Genomic DNA, 25,998 nt, shown 5'->3' with positions numbered 1-25,998 from the left:
ACCAGCTGCTGGTAGGTGTCTCTGTGGTGTCATGGGTCAGTGAGTTCAGCTGTTAATGGAAAGGAGGGGGGGTTATGCTCCCCCAGAGATGCCACTGAAGGCTCCTTGCGGGCTCCTCAAGTTCGGCTGGGAGCCTTGAAGTCCCCCTTTGCCACCTTGAAGGTGTCCCTCTTGGACACAGTGGGTTCACCTGCTGGCTGGAAGAGTGTGGGGGCCGCGCCGCAAAAGCCCGTCTCCGAGCAGCCATGCCGGGGACTCAGGTTTAATCCAAGTGCAAAACCTTCAGCCGGGTACGTTTCGCTCCCTTTCCACCTCCGCCCAAGCGGCAAGGGAGAAACAGATGAGACGCGCCAGCTGAAGACGCCTCCCTCCCACTTCCCTGTTGGCTGCGCAAAGCCCTTGGCATGTCTCATGCCTCCTCAGGGAAGCAAGGCCATGCTGCCCCAGCCTGAGTCCCGGCCGCAGCCTGGCCTGCCCCGGCTGACGGAGCGCAGAGCCCCCCGAGTCAATGGCAGGTCAAGTCAGGAACTGCGGCTCTTTCCCCCGACAGCCACACAGAGCTGCCTAGAGCTGCCCAGCATCCCGAGAGCCTCCCTCGTGTTCTCCTGCAGCAGCTGGGTGGGAAAAGGGGACGAGGAAGCACCGCTGCCTCAGGCTGGGACAGGGGCCCTCACCACACGCAGGCCTCTTGCCTTCAGCCCAGGCAGCCAGAGGTGCCGGGGAGCTCCCTGGCAGGCCCCCGCCTCAGCCACCTCTGGCCTCATGGCCTAGGCTCTTGGCGCTCTGCTGGTCGCTGCCTCGCTTGAAGGCCCAGAGCAAAAAGAAACAAGCCTAGCAGAGGATGGTTTCGATCCATCAACCTCTGGGTTATGGGCCCAGCATGCTGCCACTGCACCACTCTGCTGGGTCTGCACCCACAGCCCCCAGCCTCCAGACTAGTGCCTTGCGAGCTCAGCACTGGCAGGCAGATGTGCAGCAGCCTTGTATCTCTGTGGCGCGCTGCATCAGTGTGTTCTGCTGTCAATGCAAAGGACGGTGGTTTGAGCCTGGGACGGTGGCTGAATTTCTCCCTTTTTCTGGCTGGATTCCCCTCTCTCCCAGGACCGTCAGCCATGTTCACACTCACTGCTTACTGAGCCCAGCACTTATTCTCACAGCTCTGCCAAAGCACCTCAGTCCTGTCCCTCCATGACCCTTCCAGCCGGGAGAGGACCAAAAGGATTCCCCTCTTGGGGCTAATTCCATCCCCTTGCCACAGGGCTGTTTCATCCTCCCGTGAGAAGGGAATGATGGTGCTTGTATGAGCAAGTGTCTTAACTCCTTCTCCCAGTTTTCAATCAAACTCTGCATATTGGGTCAGATCCTCGGCTGCTCTAAACTTGTGTCAGTGAAGTCAGTGGAGATACACCCATTTACACCAGCTGAGGATATGGCCCATACCCTTTAAAGCTGTATCCCCACACCTAACCCCTAGGCAGCTGAGCACCGGTAGTGTTGTCTAGTGGCCAGAACAGAGGCCAGGGAGCCAGGAGCCCTGTGTGCTATTCACTGTGTGACCGCAGACAACTCCCTGCTGCTCTCTGCGTCTCAGGTTTTCCTCCTTTGCAGTGTTACCTACCCCTGGGGTCAGAGGTGAAAGGAAGTCGGTAGGGGACGGGACGGCGTACCGGTAAGAGAAGGTGCAGCAGCATACCGGCAAGGAAGTGGAGCATTCAGTACCGGCTTCCTTTCTGCCCAGTTACTGAATGTAAACCTGCTTCGCTTACAAGGGCTGAAAATATCAGGTTGTACAGTCACTGTCATAGATATACAGGGAAGGGTAACCACCTGTCTGTATACAGTGCTAGAAAATCCCTCTGGCCAGAGGCAACATCCTGTTACCTGTCAAGGGTTAAGAAGCTCAGCTAACCTGGCTGGCACCTGACTCAAAGGTCCAATAAGGGGACAAGATACTTTCAAATCTTGGGGCGGGGGAAGACTTTTGTTTTGTGCTCTTTGTTTAGGTGTTGTTCTCTCTTGGGACTGAGAGAGGCCAGACAGAAATCCATCTTCTCCAACCCATCCTAATCCAACTCTCCAATATTGCAACCAGTATATTACCAGTATAGGTAAGGCGGATTGGTTTATCTTTTGTTTTATGTGACTTTTCCCTATTTTAAGCGGGAGGTTTATTCCTGTTTTCTGTAACTTTAAGGTTTTGCCCAGAGGGGGATCCCCTGTGTTTTGAATCTGAATACCCTGTAAAGTATGTTCCATCCTGATTTTACAGAGATGATTTTTACCTTTCTTTTTCTTAATAAAATCCTTCTTTTAAGAACCTGAGTGATTTTTCCATTGTTCCAAGATCCAGGGGTTTGGGTCTTTGATGATTTTGTAACCAATTGGTGAGGATATTATTCTCAAGCCTCCCCAGGAAAGGGGGTGTGTAGGGCTTGGGGCGAAATTTTGGGGGAAGACGTCTCCAAGTGGGCTGTGATAAAAACAAAGGGAAGGGTAGCCACCTTTCTGTATACAGTGCTATAAAATCCCTCCTGACCAGAGGTAAAACCCTTTCACCTGTAAAGGGTTAAGAAGCTAAGATAACCTCGCTGGCACCTGACCAAAATGACCAATGAGGAGACAAGATACTTTCAAAGCTGGAGGGGGGGAACAAAGGGTCTGTCTGTGTCTGTGATGCTTTTGCCGGGAACAGATCAGGAATGCAGCCTTACAACTGTTAGTTACTAAGTAATCGAGCTAGATTTCCTTTTGTTTAATGGCTGGTAAAATAAGTTGTGCTGAATGGAATGTATATTCCTGTTTTTGTGTCTTTTTGTAACTTAAGGTTTTGCCTAGAGGGATTCCCTATGTTTTGAATCTGATTACCCTGTAAGGCATTTACCATCCTGATTTTACAGAGGTGATTCTTTTACCTTTTCTTTCATTAAAATTCTTCTTTTAAGAACCTTACAAGGGCTGAAAATATCAGGTAGTATGGTCACAAAAGCAAGGCCCTTCTGAATTCAGGAGGAATTTTGGATGTGCACAGAACACAGACAGGACTGGTCAATGCACGGTTACAGAACTGCGGTAAAGTGGAACAATTTTCAGCTTGTGTGATTGGAGGATATCTGGATCCATATGGTAAGACTGTCCTACATAAATGAAGAAAAGGTGAGGTGCTTTTGTTATTCTTTTGTTCCACTCTTTGTTTCTGTGGGGAATTTGCCAGGGCAATACTACTGTCTTCCCTTTCAACAATCAACACTAAAAGAAATGACAATGGCTGTTGAAAATAGCAATTCCAGTCCGAGTTAGCACTGGGGAGATGCCAGCATTTGTTGCTCAATTTTATTCTACTTTTTCCACAGCACGTTTCAGTGGATCAGCATATTTGACTGGGGAGAAATGCAGTAACAAGCAGCCCAAATTGAGCTTGAGCACTCCTGAGTTTTGAGAGTGTTCAAATGTGGAAGACAGGTGCTCGATTCCCTTTCTGAATACTGGATAAATCAAGAAAGGAAAAGCCAATTTCTGCTTCCCTGGCTCAGAATGGAAATCCTCCTACGGGCCTGGTACTCTATCTACAGCTGCCCAGGTCCTCGAGTAGAGCCTCCCCTCCCTTACTTTTCATTTTAACTTCTTGTGGGATCCACAGACCCCCCCCCCCCCTTGCTAGGCTTCAGACAGAGAGGGGCACTGTCCATTCAGTCCACCCAGTTCCTCCTTTGGGGGCTGCCAGGCGAGGTCACACCAGCATCCCTCATCCAGCCTGGGGAAGTCTTTGAGGGTGATATCTGGACCAAAGCCTTCTACTCCTTGGGCGCACTTGTTCCCCATTCACAGCGCCACCCCCTTCGAGCAGCCAGCTCCCCATTCACAGCAAGCTGCAGCGCATGGGGTCTCAGCTTCCCCACTCCCTCCCGCTCCCTTTCCTGTGGATAGTGGCCAAGGGAATGCTGGGAAATGTAGTTCCTTCCCTGCTCCAGAGCCGGCTCTCTAGACAGGGAGCTGGCCAAGGAACTACAGCTCCCAGGGCCCCGTGGGCTCTCAGCTCCCAGGCTGGATCCCTGCTGCTCCGAGGCTCCACTTCGGCAGCGCTGGAGAGGGGAGGAAGCGAGTGTTATGGGCCCGTCTGAGCTTGGGCCTGGCACAGTGGAGCCACGGTGAATCCGGTCCTGTCCGGACTAGCGCCTTGCAAGCTCTAGTGTGGGCAGCAGATGTGCCGGCTGCACAGCCTTGGTAACAGCAGACAGGTCTCTAGGTGTCTCTGTGGCGCAATGGGTCAGCGTGTTCGGCTGTTAACCGAGAGGATGGTGGTTCGAGCCCACCCAGGGACGCTGGTAACCTCGGGCTGTTTCCTTGCTCCTCAAGATGTGCTGGGAGCCTCAAAGGCCCCTTTTTGCCACCTCAAACCCGACTCTCTTGGCCTCAGGGGGTTCAGCTGGTGGCCCGCAGAGTGTGCTGGAGGCACGTCAGAAACCCATCTCCCAGCAGCCATGCCGGGGGCTCGGGCTTAATCCTCAAGGCCTAGTGCAAAACCTTCAGCCGGGCACATTTTGCTCCCTTCCTGCTTCTGCCAAGCAGCAAGGGAGAAACGGACGAGATGCGCCAGCTCGAAGACCCCTCCCTCCCACTTCCCTGTTGGCTGGACACAGCCCTTGGCATGTCTCATGGCTCACCAGGAAAGCGCGGCCATGCTGCCCCAGCCTGAGTCCCGGCCGCAGCCTGGCGCTTTCCCCAGGTCAGCTCCAAAAGTTCTTCGAGAGACACGCTCGGTTCCCTCACGCCTCGCTGGGAACTAAAGGGAACCTACCCTCCCCCGCCAGTGCTGCTCTTAGCTCCAGGCTGATTTTTCCAGGGGAGGGGACGTGGAATTGACTCATTTGCTGCTGAGAAGTGAGCCAGGCCAGTTCTCTGGAAGGCGAATGCAGAGCAGTTACACTGGAGGGGCCCAGACCTGCAGTGGGGGCGCAGTGGAAATTAATAATGGGAAGATCATTTGTTAAATTAGTCTTCACTGACAAGATTTGTCTCTGTTTCTATTTCAAGTTATGGTGTTATTTAGAGGAATCAGTACATATTTTTACTGTAGTAATCAAACCCTTAACTTTATTAAATCAAGCCAAAAATTTAGTGTCACTTATTTTTTTCTCTGTCCTAGCAGGAATGAATTCAATTTTGTGACTTTCTCAAAAGTGCAGACAGATTAACTGTGGGGAATTCAGTCTCTGTGTTTTTGAGCTGATGTTTTCCTCTCACAGTTCAGTGAATGCACTGCAATATTCAGAGGGATCTAAGGGCTGATATACGCTGGTCACTTAACTGGCAGAGCTACGTGTCTCAGGGTGTGAAAAATCCACACCCCCAAACCAATATAGTTAAGCTGACCTAAGCCCTGGTTAGATAGCGCTAAATAAAAGGAAGAATTGTTCTGTCCCTGTAGCTATTACAGGGATGGGAAAACCCCTCCAGTCAGCGTAGTGACTGTCTACCCAAGGTGCTAGAGAAGTGTCACAGCAACATTTTAAGTGTAGACAGCCAAAGAGACCAGCTCTGGCTCCAGTTCACACTGTGGATGCTCAGGCACTAAGACTACAGTAATAATAACAGCCCAGAGCTTCCGTAGTTGGCAGGATTTGAACCTGCGCGGGGCGACCCCGATGGATTTCTAGTCCATCGCCTTAACCACTCGGCCACAACTACTGGATGTACAGCTGCTCCACTACACTATGATTCAGTTCTCACAGAATTGTCACTTCAAATTGCTCAGATCCACTTCCCCAGCACAATCACGGCTGTGCGTTAGTGTAAGTGTGTCCATGGCTGAACAGCAAGAACTCCTGCCCATTTCCCTTCCGGCTGGAGCACGATGAGAGTGTGTTTGTGTTAACGACATTGCTGTAGATCAGTGTTCATTCCCCATATTGACAATTCAGACAGTCCCTTTCCTTGTCAAATCTCCAGCACATCATTTCAATAGCAGGGGTCAGGTTTTTTCAGGGGCATGGACATTTTTCAGGGGGTTGGTGCATGAACTCAGCCTTGCATTCCATCCTTGATGTTTCATGGACTAGCAAGAGCAGCATAAAGAAAGAGCCGAGCCAATATCTCCCTGTCAGGGATGTAGGTGGCCACATCCACTCTGTCTGACCATTGCCATTGCAGGAGAGAAGGGTTCACTGGAGTTGAATGCCCTGGCTCAGACAAGACACATAGGGAGGTTTTGCTGTTCATGGATCTGTGCAAAGGAAATTGTGTCTCTGTGTGAAATTGAAGAGGGAAATGAAACATCCACATGGTGGCCCAATGCCCTACGGAATGTAGGTGAAGGGCTTGGGCTGAGAAATGATTTAACAGGGGTTTGTTTCAATTTATTGCGCTGATTAAAAACTATGGCTAAAAGAGAGCCATTGCTGTTAGTACTGGTACCTGTGTAGGACACTCCGGTGGGTGTCAAGTCCATGGCCTTAACCAGGGGTAGTCGATTCTTTTTATCAAGGTCCAAATTTCTTGGACAAGGGACAGTCAAGGTCTAGACTCCAGAGAAAACAATACACTGAGGTAATAAGAAATATATAAAAAGATTTTGCAGTCACTGTGGGCATAGCTATGATGTGTCGTGTTTCACTCTATATCTGGCCCCACTGCCAGCTGTGGCGGGATAAGGAACACTTCAGGCTGTCACTGAACTGAAGGCGGGAGATCATTTTTTGACCGGGAGAGGGACACCTCCTCTTAAAGGTGTTTGGTTCCCAGGTCTCTCCTGAGGGAAGAAAGTTTCTATGCAAAATACCAAAACTTTTCAGGGAGAGGAGGGAAAGGTGATGGCCACATGATGGGGCCAGCATGAACCACAACGTGGTGCTTTCACGTGGGACGACTCTGAACATTGACTGATCTCCACTCCCTTGGATTTGAAGAGAAGTTTACTTTTGGACTTGGTGAATTGCAAGGCTGAAGCAATTATATCCGGGGTCTCAAACTCCCAGCCTCTGGGCCATTTGCGGCCCGCGAGCCTCCCCAATGTGATGCTTTTGCCTGGGACAGAACAGGAATCTAGTCTTAGAACTTAGTAAGTAATCTAGCTAGGTATGCGTTAGATTCTGATTTCTTTAAATGGCTGAGAAAATAAGTTGTGCTGAATGGAATGGATATTCCTGGTTTTGTGTTTTTTGTAACTTAAGGTTTTGCCAAGAGGGTTTTGAATCTAATTACCCTGTAAGGAATTTACCATCCTGATTTTACAGAGGTGATCCTTTTTTATTTTTTCTTCTATTAAAATTCTTCTTTTAAGAAACTGAATGCTTTTTCATTATTCTTAAGATTCAAGGGTTTGAGTCTGTGGTCACCTTTGCAAATTGGTGAGGATTTTTATCAAACCTTCCCCAGGAAAGGGGAGTTAAGATTTGGGAGGATTTTGGGGGGAAAGTCATTTCCAAACGAACTCTTTCCCAATAACCGGTGTTAGACATTTGGTGGTGGCAGCGAAAGTCCAAGGGAAAAGGTAAAATAGTTTGTACCTTGGGGAAGATTTAACCTAAGCTGGTAAAAGTAAGCTTAGGAGGTTTTCATGCAGGTCCCCACATCTGTACCCTAGCAAGCATCAATCTCAATTACAAGCAAGCAAAAGTGTCAACTCAGAGAGAGTATCCAGAGTAGGAGCCGTGTTAGTCTGTATCCGCAAAAAGAACTGCATCGGATGAAGTGAGCTGTAGCTCATGAAAGCTTATGCTCAAATAAATTTGTTAGTCTCTAAGGTGCCACAGGTCCTCCTTTTCTTTTTTCAGAGAGAGTAGTGTCAATTGAGCGGTTTGTGTTATAAGGTGTCCATGTCAATTATAAAGCATCGCTTAGAGTTAATTAATGGCTTACAAGGTACTTAGAGTCAATTGACAGTTTGCAAGCTTTAACACAGACACTGTCAGCAGCTAAGGAGAGCTGCAAATCAATATTGCAGAATTACAATTATTTCAAATAGAGGAATTACAAATATTATAAACAGAATTACAAATATATAAAATATGCCTACATCCTGCCCCTGGCACTGCTTTCTTCAGGTGCCATGTGGGAAAGAGGAAAAATGTGGCAGCAAGTACAAACTTGTGGGCATCAGGTGAAGCAGCGAGCATCCCAACTGCCAGGTCCAACCACAGGACTGCAGGCATCAGTAGCCAGTTCTAGGGCCCCTACCCATTGCAGCCATCCCACCCAAAGACCTGGCTCCAGTGGGCAGGAGTCACCCAGTAGGAGGTAAACAACTTGCTCTTCCGCAGTCAGAGATAGGAGCACTTTGAGCTCCAGGGATTTACCACAAGGTCCCACTGAGATTTGAACTCAGATTGCAGGATTCAGAGTCCTGAGTGCTGACCATTACACCATGGGACCAGCTTCTGCTGCCTTCTCCGGCCATCAGTGACCCTCACGGGGCTGGCTTGTGTAAGGGGATTGTTGGCCCTTTACTAAAACTTTGTGGGTTTTTTTTGGTTGGCTAGTTCCCAGTTCCAAGAGAAGGGGGAAGGGTTAATGGGAAATCAGGACCCTGAGAGTGATAGTGCTCTGGGACAATGGTCACCAACAGGTAGGGAACAAGTGAGAATTGGTTGGTGGAGAAAAATTCCTGGTGAAAACTGGCAAAGCTGTGGATATTTTGAAAAGTTACAGTGAATTTACACATGAAGATACAAACAGAGAGACAAACACACAGAGAGAAAGAGAAAATCACACACTGCACAGGCCCATACAGGTATAAACAAAAACCACACATACACACACACACACACACACACACACACAGAGAGCCATACACACATAAGGGAAAGCCACTCAAAACATACAAAGAACAAATCCACACCAAAAAAACAAAACACAAAAACCACACACCAAAAGAATACTAAGCAAAAAACAATATGCATGCAAAAATCATACACACACGCACAGAAAACTGGGCAAGGCACAAAAATCACCCAGGACCCACAGGCACATCAACACGAGAGACACAAAACATACCAACATACAGAAGTCAGGCAGGGTTTGAGTCTCACAGCCAGGAGGGTGTGCACACAGGTGATTTGGTGAGCAAAGATTGAAGGGGAGTCAGGGAGTGAAGAATCACAGGACGGGCAGCGCTCTGGGCTCTACTTGACCCCTCCTGACACAGGCGGCTGGTGGATAGCGAAGCCTTGTAGATGTGTGAATCTGCCCTGCACTCGGTGAAGGAAGGGACCTCGGTGTCTGCAGGGCTGGAATTGTATTTTCCGCAGGGCAAAATGATTGGCAGAAGCCATCTGCTTACAGAAAACCAGAGCTTCAGCTGGGGTTTGAACGCACAACTGCAGCATCGCTCTATAAGTCCTGTGCGCTAACCCATTGCACCACTGGAGCCCACAGTTAGGTGCTTGTCTCTTTATTTCATGGATGGATGGGTTGGTGGGGGTTGCATTACTAAAACAAATCCATAGGAAAGGCCGTAGGACGGCAGCAACAGAGGTGGGGAGCCTCCTTCTATCTGATTGAGCTGGTTCCCACCTTCTCCTGCTGAGGGGAAGGTTGATGCTTTGAGCCCACCTGATGCTGGAACTTCTCCTGGGTGAGGTTAACAAGACCCTGAAAAAGCGACTTGAAGTCTTTTCTATTCCAGCCGATCTCCATCTGTCTCCTGTGGCCCTTCAGGCTCTCTGCTCCCCAGTTGGGGTGATGCAGAGGCAAGTCCCCACCTGGGTGAGTCACGGAGAGGCTGTGTCCCATGGTGTGTGTGGGAGAGGGGTAGGGCAGGGTTGGGGTGGGCTCCAGGGGAAAAGGTTGGGTGTGACAGTGTGTGGGGGAGGGGGAAGGGTGTGTTTCTTAGGATATAAATGAGGGCAAAGACAGGGGTAGTGACAGTGAAGCCCCGGATCTGAGTGTTATGACCCTGTGCGGTGCTGCCATTCACCTTCCCCTCCTGTGGTCTCAGTTGTCATTGAATCCAGCATTTTTTCACCTGTCATCGTCCCAGAGGTGTCACACATGCCCCAAATACAGAGTGTCCCTCTTGGAGACACGAGGACTGGAGTGGATTTCAGCTGCTGGACAGCTCTGCTGGGTTTTCTACATTTGCAAGGGGAACTGCTGAGTGTTTACATTCATTTCAAGCATCCCCATTCAGCGGACTCCTGAACACACTGGAGATGGGTCTGGAAATCAATTTTCATTCGAAAAAGTTTTTAAAGGGTAGCACTTGGATTTAATCTAGGAACCCATTGCCCTCTAGGCAACTATTCAACCAGTGAGCTCCACTCTCAGCAAAGACTGCCTGTATAACCCAGAGCAGGAACAGTATTGAACCTGGGGGTTAGTAAACTTTATCTGTATACAAACCCCACAGCTTACAAAATCCCCACACCCGCCCCGTGTCACCAGAGCGCAACAACAACTTTCCTTGGAGCACACACTGCTCCCCTGCTCTGTGCCCTTCCATCTCCCCAGCATTGCTCCAATCCCTTAAAGCAGGGTCTCAAACTCAATTTACCTTAGGGCCAGTGTCAATCCTCAAAGTCTCCCAGTTGGCCAATAATGTCGCTCGTGCCGCCCATAACCCACTCCCCAAAACTCCACCCCCCAAAAAAATCTGCCCCCCAACTGCCTAAGGCTCTGGGATAGAGTTTTGGTGGGAGCACAGGTCTGGGAAAGGGGATTGGGGTGCAAGCTCTGGAAGGGAGTTTGGGTGGGGGAGGGGGTCTGGGGTGAAGGCTCTGGGATGGAGTTTGGGTCCTGGGTGCAGGCTCTGGACTGGGGCAGAGGGTGGGGGTTCAGGAGGAGGGGGTGGGAGTGCAGGCTCTGGGAGGGACTTTAGGGTCAGGGGGGTGCGTGGGAATGGGGAGCGGGTGTAGGCTCTGGCTGGGAATTTGGAGGTTCGGGGGTGTGTGGAGGAAGGGGGTGCAGGCCCTGGGAGGGCCTTGGGGGAGGGAAGGGAAATATTACTCGGGCATGTAGGAAAGATATCAGGAGGGCCAAATCGCACCTGGAGCTGCAGCTAGCAAGAGATGTCAAGAGTAACAAGAAGGGTTTCTTCAGGTATGTTGGCAACAAGAAGAAAGCCAAGGAAAGTGTGGGCCCCTTACTGAATGAGGGAGGCAACCTAGTGACAGAGGATGTGGAAAAAGCTAATGTACTCAATGCTTTTTTTGCCTCTGTTTTCACTAACAAGGTCAGCTCCCAGACTGCTGCGCTGGGCATCACAGAATGGGGAAGAGATGGCCAGCCCTCTGTGGAGATAGAGGTGGTTAGGGACTATTTAGAAAAGCTGGACGTGCACAAGTCCATGGGGCCGGACGAGTTACATCCGAGAGTGCTGAAGGAATTGGCGGCTGTGATTGCAGAGCCCTTGGCCATTATCTTTGAAAACTCGTGGCGAACGGGGGAAGTCCCGGATGACTGGAAAAAGGCTAATGTAGTGCCAATCTTTAAAAAAGGGAAGAAGGAGGATCCTGGGAACTACAGGCCAGTCAGCCTCACCTCAGTCCCTGGAAAAATCATGGAGCAGGTCCTCAAAGAATCAATCCTGAAGCACTTACATGAGAGGAAAGTGATCAGGAACAGTCAGCATGGATTCACCAAGGGAAGGTCATGCCTGACTAATCTAATCGCCTTTTATGATGAGATTACTGGTTCTGTGGATGAAGGGAAAGCAGTGGATGTATTGTTTCTTGACTTTAGCAAAGCTTTTGACACGGTCTCCCACAGTATTCTTGTCAGCAAGTTAAGGAAGTATGGGCTAGATGAATGCACTATAAGGTGGGTAGAAAGCTGGCTAGATTGTCGGGCTCAACGGGTAGTGATCAATGGCTCCATGTCTAGTTGGCAGCCGGTGTCAAGTGGAGTGCCCCAGGGGTCGGTCCTGGGGCCGGTTTTGTTCAATATCTTCATAAATGATCTGGAGGATGGTGTGGATTGCACTCTCAGCAAATTTGCAGATGATACTAAACTGGGAGGAGTGGTAGATACGCTGGAGGGGAGGGATAGGATACAGAAGGACCTAGACAAATTGGAGGATTGGGCCAAAAGAAATCTGATGAGGTTCAATAAGGATAAGTGCAGGGTCCTGCACTTAGGATGGAAGAATCCAATGCACCGCTACAGACTAGGGACCGAATGGCTAGGCAGCAGTTCTGCGGAAAAGGACCTAGGGGTGACAGTGGACGAGAAGCTGGATATGAGTCAACAGTGTGCCCTTGTTGCCAAGAAGGCCAATGGCATTTTGGGATGTATAAGTAGGGGCATAGCGAGCAGATCGAGGGATGTGATCGTTCCCCTCTATTCGACACTGGTGAGGCCTCATCTGGAGTACTGTGTCCAGTTTTGGGCCCCACACTACAAGAAGGATGTGGATAAATTGGAGAGAGTCCAGCGAAGGGCAACAAAAATGATTAGGGGTCTAGAGCACATGACTTATGAAGAGAGGCTGAGGGAGCTGGGATTGTTTAGTCTGCAGAAGAGAAGAATGAGGGGGGATTTGATAGCTGCTTTCAACTACCTGAAAGGGGGTTCCAAAGAGGATGGCTCTAGACTGTTCTCAATGGTAGCAGATGACAGACCGAGGAGTAATGGTCTCAAGTTGCAATGGGGGAGGTTTAGATTGGATATTAGGAAAAACTTTTTCACTAAGAGGGTGGTGAAACACTGGAATGCGTTACCTAGGGAGGTGGTAGAATCTCCTTCCTTAGAGGTTTTTAAGGTCAGGCTTGACAAAGCCCTGGCTGGGATGATTTAACTGGGAATTGGTCCTGCTTCGAGCAGGGGGTTGGACTAGATGACCTTCTAGGTCCCTTCCAACCCTGATATTCTATGATTCTATGATTCTATGATTCTAAGGAGTATATGGGGAGAGGGAAGGGGGTGCAGGCTCTGGGAGAGAGTTGGGGCAGGAGGGGGGTATGTGGGGTGGGGATGCAGGCTCTGGGAGGGGGTCAGAGGTGCGGTGCTTACCTGGGGCTTCAAGGCGGGGGGGACCTCCAAAGAGTACCATTTGCCACGGGCGCGCTCGGGGAGGGACAGCACATGGAGGCACAATCCCCCCCCCCCGCCCCGGGGCCACAGGGAGGGGCCAGCAGCCTCTGGAGTGAGCAGGAAGATGCCACTCAACTCTGCTGTGCTGCCAGGATGCCTGGAGTTGGGAGTGGGAGCGTCTGGGGGCAGCAGGTGGGGCCAAGGGAGAGAACCGGCCCCAAAACTGCTGAAGCCCTGCAGGCCACATTGGGAAGCTCGCGAGCTGCAAATGGGCTGGAGGCTGGGAGTTTGAGAGCCCGGATATAATTGCTTTAGCCTTGTAGTTTCCCAAGTCCAAAAGTAAACATCTCTTCAAATCCAAGGGAGTGGAGATCAGTCAATGTTCAGAGTCGTCCCAAGTGAAAGCACCACATTGTGGTTCACGCTGGCCCGTGTGGCCATCACCTTTCCCTCCTCTCCCTGAAAAGTTTTAGTATTTTGCATAGAAACTTTCTTCCCTCAGGAGAGACCTGGGAACCAGGGCTGCCAGCCAGACAAACACCTCTAAGAGGAGGTGTCCCTCTCCCGGTCAAAAAATGATCTCCCACCTTCAGTTCAGTGACAGCCTGAATTGTTCCTTATCCTGCCAGCACCGGTTTGAGTAAATAAAGTTTTGGAGATAGTTATTAAGCTCGCAAAAATAAGCCAAAGATCCCTCTGCATAACACCGGAAGGTGAAATAGGAATAGAGACGAACCTTGTCAACAAAGGCTAATTTCCCAAACGATCCTCAAAATATTTCTAATTCCCATCCATCCTCCACAGAAGCTCTGTGCAGTTTAACTGTTCTGCAGCCAGCTGCCCATTAGAAATGCTTCTGTGGGACATTCCCAGACCTGGACATTTCCAAACGACAGAATTTGAAGAGCAAACCCGGCTCCCCGTACCAGGCAGGATTGGAGTGTTTTGTCCTTAGCACTTGGTCTTTTTCAATAGTACTGACCCTCCCGTGTCCAGCCAGCCAATGAACTTGGGGAAAAGGTTGCAGGAAGCAGAGACCTTAATAACAAGGAAATAAGAGGCCGTTCATTGGGCACGGTGGCCTAGTAGTTAAAGCAATAGTCTGCTCATCTGATGCCATTCTTGAGCTGCCTGTTATAAAAAGCCCAAGCCCACTCCTGGAGCCCTGGCAAGCTGGAGCCCAAAGTCTTCCCCCAGAGCCTCTCAGCCCCCTGGTAGGTGACTTGGGAACTCACCAGCTGCCTGCAGAGTTGAAGTTTCCTACCCCGTCAAGAACACCCCCAGCCCCACATGCCTGCAGATGCGCTGCCTGGAGCCCCAAGGGGCTGGGTGGTACATGACGCCGATCCCCTGCTGGTAGTGCCAACAAACACCAAGGCAGGGCATCCAGGAACAACAGCTGGACGCTGAAAGGAGGGGCTGCTGCTTTCCCCCCACCTACATCTCTGCCCAGGAGGCTGTCCTGGCTGTAGAAAAATCCCCGAATTTGAGGTATGCTGCTCTAGATTCAAAATTCAGGGCCCTAGTGAGGCAGTGGCTGGGGCAGGGCAGCAGCCTGGGTTGGGCTGGGAAGATGCTGGAAGTTCTGGTGCCCAGAGAACTGGCCTGACTCACTTCTCAGCAGCAAACGAGTCAATTCCATGTCCCCTCCCCGGAAAAATCAGCCTGGAGCTAAGGGCAGCACAGGTGGTAGTGGAGGGGGGGGGGCGGGTTCCCTTTAGTTCCCAGTGAGGCATGAGGGAACCCAGGGCATCTCTAGAAGAACTTTTGGAGCTGACCTGGGGAAAACGCCTTTAATAACAGCCAGCTCACGTTTAAACTGACCTTTTTTAAAACCATTTTTATCACACTAACTAACCTTCGAATCCTAGTGTCACCCCCCATAAAATGGCTTCAGCCTTGTATTTTACCCAGGGTAAAACTAAACATCCCTTCAAATACAATAGAGTGGAGATCAATCCCTTTTCAGAGTTAATCCACATGAAAGAACCATGTTATGTTTCATCCCTTATGTCCTGGTCCCATCGCCTTTCCCTCCTCTCCGTTACAAGTTGTGGTATTTTGCACAGAAACTTTATTTCCTCAGAGAGACCTGGGAACAAGGCCTGCCTGCTACACGGTACCAGATAAACACCTGTAATAGGAGACAGCCGTCCCTGTCAGCAAATTATCTCCCACCTTCAGTTCAGTGACACCTGAATTGTTCCTTCTCCCGGCGGAGCCCAAGGATTGAAAGCAGCAAAATCAAACTCCTCTGTATGGAGCAGGAACGCTCGGCTCTTTCTTCCTGCTGCTGCTGTTAGTCCATGAAACAATAAGGCTGGAACGCAAGGCTGAGTTCACACACCAGCGCCCTGAGACATTTCAGTGCCCCAGAGAAAACTTGACCCCTGCTATTGGAATCCCTGAGTGGCTGGAGATTTGAATGGGAAAGGTACAGTCTGAATGGTAAAAGTTGGAAATGAACAGTCTACAGCAATGGCATTAACACAAACACACTCTCATCGTGCTCCAGCCAGATGGGAAACGAGCAGGAATTCTTGCTCTTCAGCCTGGACACAGGTGCGCAATGGCACAGCAGTGAGTGTGCTGGGGGAGCTGGTCTGGGCAAACAACGGGAAGTGAGAAATCGCAGAGTACAGACCTATAATGTAGTGAGAAAAACTGAAAAGTCAGTTAAGGCAACGGACTAGAAATCCACTCGGGTCCCCCTGCGCAGGTTCGAATCCTGCCGACTACGGAAGCGTTAGCGTGATCTCATTGTTGCAGGGTCAGTGTCTGAGCATCCACAGTGCCAACGGGACCCCGAGCTGGTCTCGCTCTTAGGGCTTGTCTCTACGTGCCAGTGGATCGATGCGCGGCGATCAATCCACCGGGGCGGAGGGGCCGTCGATTTAGTGGGTCTAGCTAAGTCCTGTTAAATCGACCCCCGATCGCGCTCCCGTCGACTCCTGTACTCCACCGGAACGAGAAGCATAAGGTAAGTCATAAGAAAAACTTTCCCGTCGACCCAGCACGGCGCAGACACCGCAATAAGTTGAACTAAGCTACATCAACTCCAGCTACATTAGTCACGTAGCTGGAGTTGCGTAACTGAGGTCGACTGAGCCCCGTAGTGGAGACCTGCCCGTAGGCTGTCTGCACTTAAAACATGGCTGTAGGAGGTTGGAGTAGACAGTTGCTACGGTGATCGGAGGCGTTTTCCCATCGCCGTAGTAGCCAGGTTGAGAGAAGAATTCTTCCATCCACCTAGCGCTATCCACTCCAGGGCTTCGGTCAGCTGAACGACATTGGTTAGGAGGGTGGATTTCTCACACCCGGAGAGACGTAGCGCTGCCCGTTAAGTGTCCAGAGTACATCAGCCCTGAGATCTCTCTGAGCATTTCAGTGCGTGCAATGAACCGTGAGAGGAAAACATCAACTTACAAACACAGAGACTGAATTCCCCACATTTAATCTCACTGCATTTTCCAGAAAGTCACAAAATCCAGTTCATTCTTGCTAGGACAGAGAAACATTAAGTGACACTAATTCTTAGGCTTGAGTAAATAAAGTTATGGGTTTAATTAATATAGTAAAAATGAGGGCTGTCGATTCATTGCAGTTAACTCAAATCTACAATCACAAATTCAAATCTACATCATAAGCAAAACTCCCACCCCAGAGTATGCTGGGCAGTGTCCTTTGCCTCAGTTTCTCCCCGAGCGGTGTGACAGTCCCATCCAATGTTCCTTTAACAGACCCCCCCCTCCGCGCTCCTTCCCCCAACCCCCACTCCCCATGGTCAGCAAACCCCAGGGGTGGGGGAGGGAGGAGAAGGCATCAAGCGATACCTCAGCTTCTGGTGCTGCCACTCCCTCAACTGGCTCTCAGTTTGCCCTGTTCCCTCTGCGTCACTGCCGCTCCACGGCATTGTCGTTTCCCTGCTGCTGGGAGCTCCCACGTCGCCCCTTCCCCTGCTGTCGCCCGCCCATCTCCCGCGTTGCCCCTTCCCCTGCCGTTGCCTGCCTGTCTCCCGTGTTGCCCCTTCCCCTGCCATCACCCGCCCATCTCCCGCTTCCCTTCCCCTGCCGTTGCCCGCCTGTCTCCCAAGTCACCCCTCCCCCTGCGGTCACCCACCTGTCTCCCATGTTGCCCCTTCCCCTGCCATCACCCGCCTGTCTCCTGCAGCCTCTGCACGGCCACGTAGTGGGGGAACCTTGCTACAAGTGCAGAGTGGGCAGCCTCTTCCATTGCAACACCATGGGCGGGACGTGAACCGCCATCTGGGGGAGACTAACCCCCTACCCCGCCCCTTCTGCATGAGGCCCCGCCCTTTCTGCAAACCCCAAAGCCCAGAACCCCCACCACCACAGCTGCTAGCTCCCGCCCCAGGCTAGTGCCCCCAGGCTTCCTCCCAGCCCCAGAGTGGGCTGCACGGCCCCAGCCTCCCCAGCCCCGGAGCACTGGGAGGGTGGGTGACACGGTCCCACTCGACCTGCCATTGAGTCGCAGGGCTCTGCGCTCCGTCAGCCGGGGCGGGCCAGGCTGCGGCTGGGACTCAGGCTGGGGCAGCATGGCCGTGCTTCCCTGAGGAGGCATGAGACATGCCAAGGGCTTTGCGCAGCCAACAGGGAAGTGGGAGGGAGGCGTCTTCGAGCTGGCACATCTCGTCCGTTTCTCTCTTGCAGCTTGGGGGGAGGCGGGAAGGGAGCGAAATGTTCCCGGCTGAAGGTTTTCTGCTCAGCCATGAGGATTAAGCCCGATCCCCCAGCATGGCTGCTGGGAGATGGGCTTCTGAGTCGCATCCAGCGCACTCTGAGGGCCACCAGCTGAAACCACTGAGGCCAAGAGGCATGGTTCTGAGGTGGCAAAAAGGGGGCCTTTGAGGCTCCTAACAGGTCTTGAGGAGCAAGGAAATAGCACGGGATTACCACCATCCCTGGGTGGGCTCGAACCACCATCTTTTCGGTTAACAGCCGAACACGCTGACCCATTGCACCACAGAGTCAGATGTAGTGAGGGCAAATATTCCTCATAAAGGATAAGCATAAAGGTCTCCCAGCTCCAGCACTCACCTGCGGCAGGAAGCAGAGTGCTGGGGCTGGGAGCTGGTGGAGTAGATCGGGCTGGGGCCGGGCTGCTCAGTTTCCCGCCACTGCCGGTGAGTGCGGGGGGGGCGGTTTTCCCTTTCCCCAACCCCACCTCCCGAGTGACACGGCTGGGACAGGGCAAGGGAAGCAGAGCGGGCTGCTCCCCACTAATGCCCTGGGCCACTCTGGGCCTGTGGGGCCCCCCAAAGTGCCCCCACAGCTCCTGCTTCCCAGACCCACACAGCCCCCCAGAGGGCAGGCTGCATAGGGCACTCAATGGCGAGGGACCAGGCTGATCTCTTTCCCTGTTTAGAAGGTCTCATTGGCTCTCCGCCCCGCACAGCTGGGGGAGTGGGGACGTGTGGCCTTTTCCCCCAGCAGAAGAGTGATGCCTGCCTAGCGAGTGAGGGTCAGTTTGGGGGACCCCGCACTCCGGGCAGGCTAACTGCAGATCTCTTCCCTTTACTCAGCCAAGAAGGGATGTTTTTCACTAACATCCCAAGTGTGCAAGTCCATCCCCGCAGAGCAGCCCCATGCTCTGCACTCCCTGAGCCGCGGGGAGAAGGGACCTTCTGCGGCTGGAATCCCGCCCGGCTGGTGCCTTGAACCCAGGGCTGAGCCGACGCGAGAAAGGGAAGTGAGCGAGCTCGGCGCTCTCCGGTGCCGCCTGCTGGAGAGCAGAGGGAATTGAGTGAGCGACATCCTGGCAAACCTGGTGGCTGAACTTTGTAACTTTTCCTCACCCATAACTATTTCACATTTGGGGACAATGTATACCTTCAAATCAGCGGCACTGCTATGGGTACCCGCATGGCCCCACAGAATGCCAACATGTTTATGGCTGACTTAGAACAACGCTTCCTCAGCTCTCGTCCCCTAATGCCGCCACTCTACTTGCGTTACATTGATGACATCTTCATCATCTGGACCCATGGAAAAGAAGCCCTTGAGGAATTCCATCATGATTTAAACAATTTCCATCCCACCATCAACCTCATACTGGACCAGTCCACAAAAGAGATCCACTTCCTGGACACTACGGTGCTAATAACCGATGGTCACATAAAAACCACCCTATACCGGAAACCTAAAACCTCTCCAATGCATCATCAAGGATCTACAATCTATCCTGAAGGATGACCCATCACTCTCACTGATCTTGGGAGACAGGCCAGTCCTTGCTTACAGACAGCCCCCCAACCTGAAGCAAATACTCACCAGCAACCACTCACCACACAACAGAACCACTAACCCAGGAACCTATCCTTGCAACAAAGCCTGTCGCCAACTATGTCCACATATCTATTCAGGGGACACCATCATAAGGCCTAATCACATCAGCCACACTATCAGAGGCTCTTTCACCTTCACATCTACCAATGTGATATATGCCATCATGTGCCAACAATGCCCCTCTGCCATGTACATTGGTCAAACTGGACAGTCTCTACGTAAAAGAATAAATGGACAGAAATCAGACATCAAGAATTATAACATTCAAAGACCAGTTGGAGAACACTTCAATCTCTTTGGTCACTCGATTACAGACCTAAAAGTTGCAATTCTTCAACAAAAAAACTTCAAAAACAGACTCCAACGAGAGACTGCTGAATTGGAATTAATTTGCAAACTGCATACAATGAACTTAGGCTTGAATAAAGACTGGGAGTGGATGGGTCATTACACAAAGTAAAACTATTTCCTCATGTTTATTCCCCCTACCCCTACCCCCCACTCTGTTCCTGTCTGTCTGTTCCTCAGACATTCTTGTCAACTGCTGGAAATGGCCCATCTTGATTATCACTACAAAAAGTCTCTCCCCCTCCCCCGCCCCCCGCTCTCCTGCTGCTAATAGCTCACCTTAAGTGATCACTCTGCTTCCTGTGTGTATGGTAACACCCATTGTTTCATGTTCTCTATGTATATAAATCTCCCCACTGTATTTTCCACTGAATGCATCTGATGAAATGAGCTGTAGCTCACGAAAGCTTCTGCTCAAATAAATTGGTTAGTCTCTAAGATGCCACAAGTACTCCTTTTCGTCCTGGCTAATTTAAATCTCACCTTGTTCTCTGCCTGCAGGCTGCCCTGGAGAGCTGGGGAGAGGCCTGAGCATGGCTGCTCCTTATTTGCATATTAAAAGAGGCAGTTTGGGGCCATTGGGGTGAAATGTGAGTAAGTTTTGGGGCTGGGAACCACCTGTCTAGTGCAGGCGGTGCGGAGCCTGGCTGAGCAGAGCCTGCCCCTGGCAGGGTGTGTGGTCACCTTCAGCTGGGAGCACGTTGCCCAGCTTGGGAAACGCGCGCCAAGGGTTTGCAAACAGGTTAGGGAGAGACTGTGTGTGTGTCTATCTCTTGCAGCACGGGGGCGGGAAGGGAAGGGAGTGAAATGTGCCCGGCTGAAGGTTTTGCACTAGGCCTTGAGGATTAAGCCCGAGCCCCCGGCATGGCTGCTGGGAGATGGGTTTCTGACGTGCCTCCAGCACACTCTGCGGGCCACCAGCTGAACCCCCTGAGGCCAAGAGAGTCGGGTTTGAGGTGGCAAAAAGGGGCCTTTGAGGCTCCCAGCACATCTTGAGGAGCAAGGAAACAGCCCGAGGTTACCAGCGTCCCTGGGTGGGCTCGAACCACCATCCTCTCGGTTAACAGCCGAACACGCTGACCCATTGCGCCACAGAGACACCTAGAGACCTGTCTGCTGTTACCAAGGCTGTGCAGCCGGCACATCTGCTGCCCACACTAGAGCTTGCAAGGCGCTAGTCCGGACAGGACCGGATTCACCGTGGCTCCACTGTGCCAGGCCCAAGCTCAGACGGGCCCATAACACTCGCTTCCTCCCCTCTCCAGCGCTGCCGAAGTGGAGCCTCGGAGCAGCAGGGATCCAGCCTGGGAGCTGAGAGCCCACGGGGCCCTGGGAGCTGTAGTTCCTTGGCCAGCTCCCTGTCTAGAGAGCCGGCTCTGGAGCAGGGAAGGAACTACATTTCCCAGCATTCCCTTGGCCACTATCCACAGGAAAGGGAGCGGGAGGGAGTGGGGAAGCTGAGACCCCATGCGCTGCAGCTTGCTGTGAATGGGGAGCTGGCTGCTCGAAGGGGGTGGCGCTGTGAATGGGGAACAAGTGCGCCCAAGGAGTAGAAGGCTTTGGTCCAGATATCACCCTCAAAGACTTCCCCAGGCTGGATGAGGGATGCTGGTGTGACCTCGCCTGGCAGCCCCCAAAGGAGGAACTGGGTGGACTGAATGGACAGTGCCCCTCTCTGTCTGAAGCCTAGCAAGGGGGGGGGGGGTCTGTGGATCCCACAAGAAGTTAAAATGAAAAGTAAGGGAGGGGAGGCTCTACTCGAGGACCTGGGCAGCTGTAGATAGAGTACCAGGCCCGTAGGAGGATTTCCATTCTGAGCCAGGGAAGCAGAAATTGGCTTTTCCTTTCTTGATTTATCCAGTATTCAGAAAGGGAATCGAGCACCTGTCTTCCACATTTGAACACTCTCAAAACTCAGGAGTGCTCAAGCTCAATTTGGGCTGCTTGTTACTGCATTTCTCCCCAGTCAAATATGCTGATCCACTGAAACGTGCTGTGGAAAAAGTAGAATAAAATTGAGCAACAAATGCTGGCATCTCCCCAGTGCTAACTCGGACTGGAATTGCTATTTTCAACAGCCATTGTCATTTCTTTTAGTGTTGATTGTTGAAAGGGAAGACAGTAGTATTGCCCTGGCAAATTCCCCACAGAAACAAAGAGTGGAACAAAAGAATAACAAAAGCACCTCACCTTTTCTTCATTTATGTAGGACAGTCTTACCATATGGATCCAGATATCCTCCAATCACACAAGCTGAAAATTGTTCCACTTTACCGCAGTTCTGTAACCGTGCATTGACCAGTCCTGTCTGTGTTCTGTGCACATCCAAAATTCCTCCTGAATTCAGAAGGGCCTTGCTTTTGTGACCATACTACCTGATATTTTCAGCCCTTGTAAGGTTCTTAAAAGAAGAATTTTAATGAAAGAAAAGGTAAAAGAATCACCTCTGTAAAATCAGGATGGTAAATGCCTTACAGGGTAATCAGATTCAAAACATAGGGAATCCCTCTAGGCAAAACCTTAAGTTACAAAAAGACACAAAAACAGGAATATACATTCCATTCAGCACAACTTATTTTACCAGCCATTAAACAAAAGGAAATCTAGCTCGATTACTTAGTAACTAACAGTTGTAAGGCTGCATTCCTGATCTGTTCCCGGCAAAAGCATCACAGACACAGACAGACCCTTTGTTCCCCCCCTCCAGCTTTGAAAGTATCTTGTCTCCTCATTGGTCATTTTGGTCAGGTGCCAGCGAGGTTATCTTAGCTTCTTAACCCTTTACAGGTGAAAGGGTTTTACCTCTGGTCAGGAGGGATTTTATAGCACTGTATACAGAAAGGTGGCTACCCTTCCCTTTGTTTTTATCACAGCCCACTTGGAGACGTCTTCCCCCAAAATTTCGCCCCAAGCCCTACACACCCCCTTTCCTGGGGAGGCTTGAGAATAATATCCTCACCAATTGGTTACAAAATCATCAAAGACCCAAACCCCTGGATCTTGGAACAATGGAAAAATCACTCAGGTTCTTAAAAGAAGGATTTTATTAAGAAAAAGAAAGGTAAAAATCATCTCTGTAAAATCAGGATGGAACATACTTTACAGGGTATTCAGATTCAAAACACAGGGGATCCCCCTCTGGGCAAAACCTTAAAGTTACAGAAAACAGGAATAAACCTCCCGCTTAAAATAGGGAAAAGTCACATAAAACAAAAGATAAACCAATCCGCCTTACCTATACTGGTAATATACTGGTTGCAATATTGGAGAGTTGGATTAGGATGGGTTGGAGAAGATGGATTTCTGTCTGGCCTCTCTCAGTCCCAAGAGAGAACAACACCTAAACAAAGAGCACAAAACAAAAGTCTTCCCCCGCCCCAAGATTTGAAAGTATCTTGTCCCCTTATTGGACCTTTGAGTCAGGTGCCAGCCAGGTTAGCTGAGCTTCTTAACCCTTGACAGGTAACAGGATGTTGCCTCTGGCCAGAGGGATTTTCTAGCACTGTATACAGACAGGTGGTTACCCTTCCCTGTATATCTATGACAGTGACTGTACAACCTGATATTTTCAGCCCTTGTAAGCGAAGCAGGTTTACATTCAGTAACTGGGCAGAAAGGAAGCCGGTACTGAATGCTCCACTTCCTTGCCGGTATGCTGCTGCACCTTCTCTTACCGGTACGCCGTCCCGTCCCCTACCGACTTCCTTTCACCTCTGACCCCAGGGGTAGGTAACACTGCAAAGGAGGAAAACCTGAGACGCAGAGAGCAGCAGGGAGTTGTCTGCGGTCACACAGTGAATAGCACACAGGGCTCCTGGCTCCCTGGCCTCTGTTCTGGCCACTAGACAACACTACCGGTGCTCAGCTGCCTAGGGGTTAGGTGTGGGGATACAGCTTTAAAGGGTATGGGCCATATCCTCAGCTGGTGTAAATGGGTGTATCTCCACTGACTTCACTGACACAAGTTTAGAGCAGCCGAGGATCTGACCCAATATGCAGAGTTTGATTGAAAACTGGGAGAAGGAGTTAAGACACTTGCTCATACAAGCACCATCATTCCCTTCTCACGGGAGGATGAAACAGCCCTGTGGCAAGGGGATGGAATTAGCCCCAAGAGGGGAATCCTTTTGGTCCTCTCCCGGCTGGAAGGGTCATGGAGGGACAGGACTGAGGTGCTTTGGCAGAGCTGTGAGAATAAGTGCTGGGCTCAGTAAGCAGTGAGTGTGAACATGGCTGACGGTCCTGGGAGAGAGGGGAATCCAGCCAGAAAAAGGGAGAAATTCAGCCACCGTCCCAGGCTCAAACCACCGTCCTTTGCATTGACAGCAGAACACACTGATGCAGCGCGCCACAGAGATACAAGGCTGCTGCACATCTGCCTGCCAGTGCTGAGCTCGCAAGGCACTAGTCTGGAGGCTGGGGGCTGTGGGTGCAGACCCAGCAGAGTGGTGCAGTGGCAGCATGCTGGGCCCATAACCCAGAGGTTGATGGATCGAAACCATCCTCTGCTAGGCTTGTTTCTTTTTGCTCTGGGCCTTCAAGCGAGGCAGCGACCAGCAGAGCGCCAAGAGCCTAGGCCATGAGGCCAGAGGTGGCTGAGGCGGGGGCCTGCCAGGGAGCTCCCCGGCACCTCTGGCTGCCTGGGCTGAAGGCAAGAGGCCTGCGTGTGGTGAGGGCCCCTGTCCCAGCCTGAGGCAGCGGTGCTTCCTCGTCCCCTTTTCCCACCCAGCTGCTGCAGGAGAACACGAGGGAGGCTCTCGGGATGCTGGGCAGCTCTAGGCAGCTCTGTGTGGCTGTCGGGGGAAAGAGCCGCAGTTCCTGACTTGACCTGCCATTGACTCGGGGGGCTCTGCGCTCCGTCAGCCGGGGCAGGCCAGGCTGCGGCCGGGACTCAGGCTGGGGCAGCATGGCCTTGCTTCCCTGAGGAGGCATGAGACATGCCAAGGGCTTTGCGCAGCCAACAGGGAAGTGGGAGGGAGGCGTCTTCAGCTGGCGCGTCTCATCTGTTTCTCCCTTGCCGCTTGGGCGGAGGTGGAAAGGGAGCGAAACGTACCCGGCTGAAGGTTTTGCACTTGGATTAAACCTGAGTCCCCGGCATGGCTGCTCGGAGACGGGCTTTTGCGGCGCGGCCCCCACACTCTTCCAGCCAGCAGGTGAACCCACTGTGTCCAAGAGGGACACCTTCAAGGTGGCAAAGGGGGACTTCAAGGCTCCCAGCCGAACTTGAGGAGCCCGCAAGGAGCCTTCAGTGGCATCTCTGGGGGAGCATAACCCCCCCTCCTTTCCATTAACAGCTGAACTCACTGACCCATGACACCACAGAGACACCTACCAGCAGCTGGTTTGCCAGGGCCGCTGCCCAGCACCCTGCACCACTCCCTGCCCATGCCAGAGCCTGCAAGGCACTAGCTTGGAGTCAGGGCCACTTGGGGCTGCTGAAGAAAAGCCAGCTGAGTGACTCAGAGGAACCGTGCTGTGCCCATAGCACAGAGGTCGATGAATCAAAACCCTCTTCTGCCGGCACCGGCCTCCTTCTTCTTCCACTGGGCCTTCAAGCGAGGGGGCAGCTGGCACAGCGCCAAGAGTCTACCCTGTGGGGCAGGAGGCGGCTGATGCCCGCAGCCCGCTGGGGAGCTCCCAGAAGCTATTAAGGGACAGAGACTCCTAAATGCCCTGCGTTACAAGGGTTTGGGGTTCACTGAGGCCAGTGAGGGGGTCACTATGTCGGCCTTGTAACCCTGGGTGTCGGGTCGCTGTGCAGCTTTGATCTAGAGCTCGGATCCCAACAACCGATCAGCTGCCCACTGCCTCCCGCTGGGTCTGCCCCACCTGGTTACTCCTTACAGGCTGACCTGACCCCCCTTCCCACTCCAGATTCCCCCCTAATCATCCTACTGGCACTCAGAGCCACAGATGTGGAGGTGCTGGAGGAGGGAGGTGTGACTCTAGGGTGGGGTTCTTCTCTAAAGATGGCTGCAGAAAGGTGGTGCTCAGCTCTGTCAGCGACCTGCCCAATTGCCAGGGGATGCAGACATTTCTGTAAGGCACATAAAGCGGGTATTTGGCTTCCAAGCTAATGTGAGGCATGTGCATTTATGAGAGGGAATTTCCAACCTGCCAGCAGTTAAGCCATAGCACTCCAGTGGCCTAATGGATATGGCATTGGCTTCCAAAGGCAGAGATTGTGGGTTCAAGTCCCATCTGGGGTCTCTTTCCTCTAGAGAGTAAAGAAACCTTGGTCTTATTTTCAAACATGTGTTAGGGGTTGGTCTGGAAAATTTAAAGAAAATCCCAATACCCTTAGCATGATGCGGACACTGGCTGTTTCTGATCTTTTACTGTTCTTTGAGAAATATTTCCTTAATGATGTTATGGAATATGG

At 51.6% G+C, this 25,998-nt stretch overlaps 6 non-coding genes across 6 annotated transcripts; 2 read left to right on the top strand and 4 right to left on the bottom strand.

Moving 5' to 3' along the window:
- Positions 1-832: 832 nt before the first annotated feature.
- Positions 833-904, bottom strand: TRNAM-CAU (transfer RNA methionine (anticodon CAU)). The gene has a single exon. It is a non-coding gene; the product is annotated as a tRNA-Met (tRNA).
- A 3,341-nt stretch (positions 905-4,245) lies between these two features.
- TRNAN-GUU (transfer RNA asparagine (anticodon GUU)) lies at positions 4,246-4,319 on the top strand. Its single transcript has one exon. It is a non-coding gene; the product is annotated as a tRNA-Asn (tRNA).
- A 1,284-nt stretch (positions 4,320-5,603) lies between these two features.
- On the bottom strand, positions 5,604-5,685 carry TRNAS-AGA (transfer RNA serine (anticodon AGA)). Its single transcript has one exon. It is a non-coding gene; the product is annotated as a tRNA-Ser (tRNA).
- A 2,610-nt stretch (positions 5,686-8,295) lies between these two features.
- TRNAQ-CUG (transfer RNA glutamine (anticodon CUG)) lies at positions 8,296-8,367 on the bottom strand. Its single transcript has one exon. It is a non-coding gene; the product is annotated as a tRNA-Gln (tRNA).
- Positions 8,368-20,641: 12,274 nt separating this feature from the next.
- On the bottom strand, positions 20,642-20,715 carry TRNAN-GUU (transfer RNA asparagine (anticodon GUU)). Its single transcript has one exon. It is a non-coding gene; the product is annotated as a tRNA-Asn (tRNA).
- A 3,340-nt stretch (positions 20,716-24,055) lies between these two features.
- TRNAM-CAU (transfer RNA methionine (anticodon CAU)) lies at positions 24,056-24,127 on the top strand. Its single transcript has one exon. It is a non-coding gene; the product is annotated as a tRNA-Met (tRNA).
- The last annotated feature ends 1,871 nt before the right edge of the window (positions 24,128-25,998 follow it).

This window comes from Natator depressus, chromosome 22 (genome assembly GCF_965152275.1).
Source record: "Natator depressus isolate rNatDep1 chromosome 22, rNatDep2.hap1, whole genome shotgun sequence".
NCBI lineage: Eukaryota > Metazoa > Chordata > Testudines > Cheloniidae > Natator > Natator depressus.
This window is presented reverse-complemented; position numbering and strand designations above follow the sequence as displayed.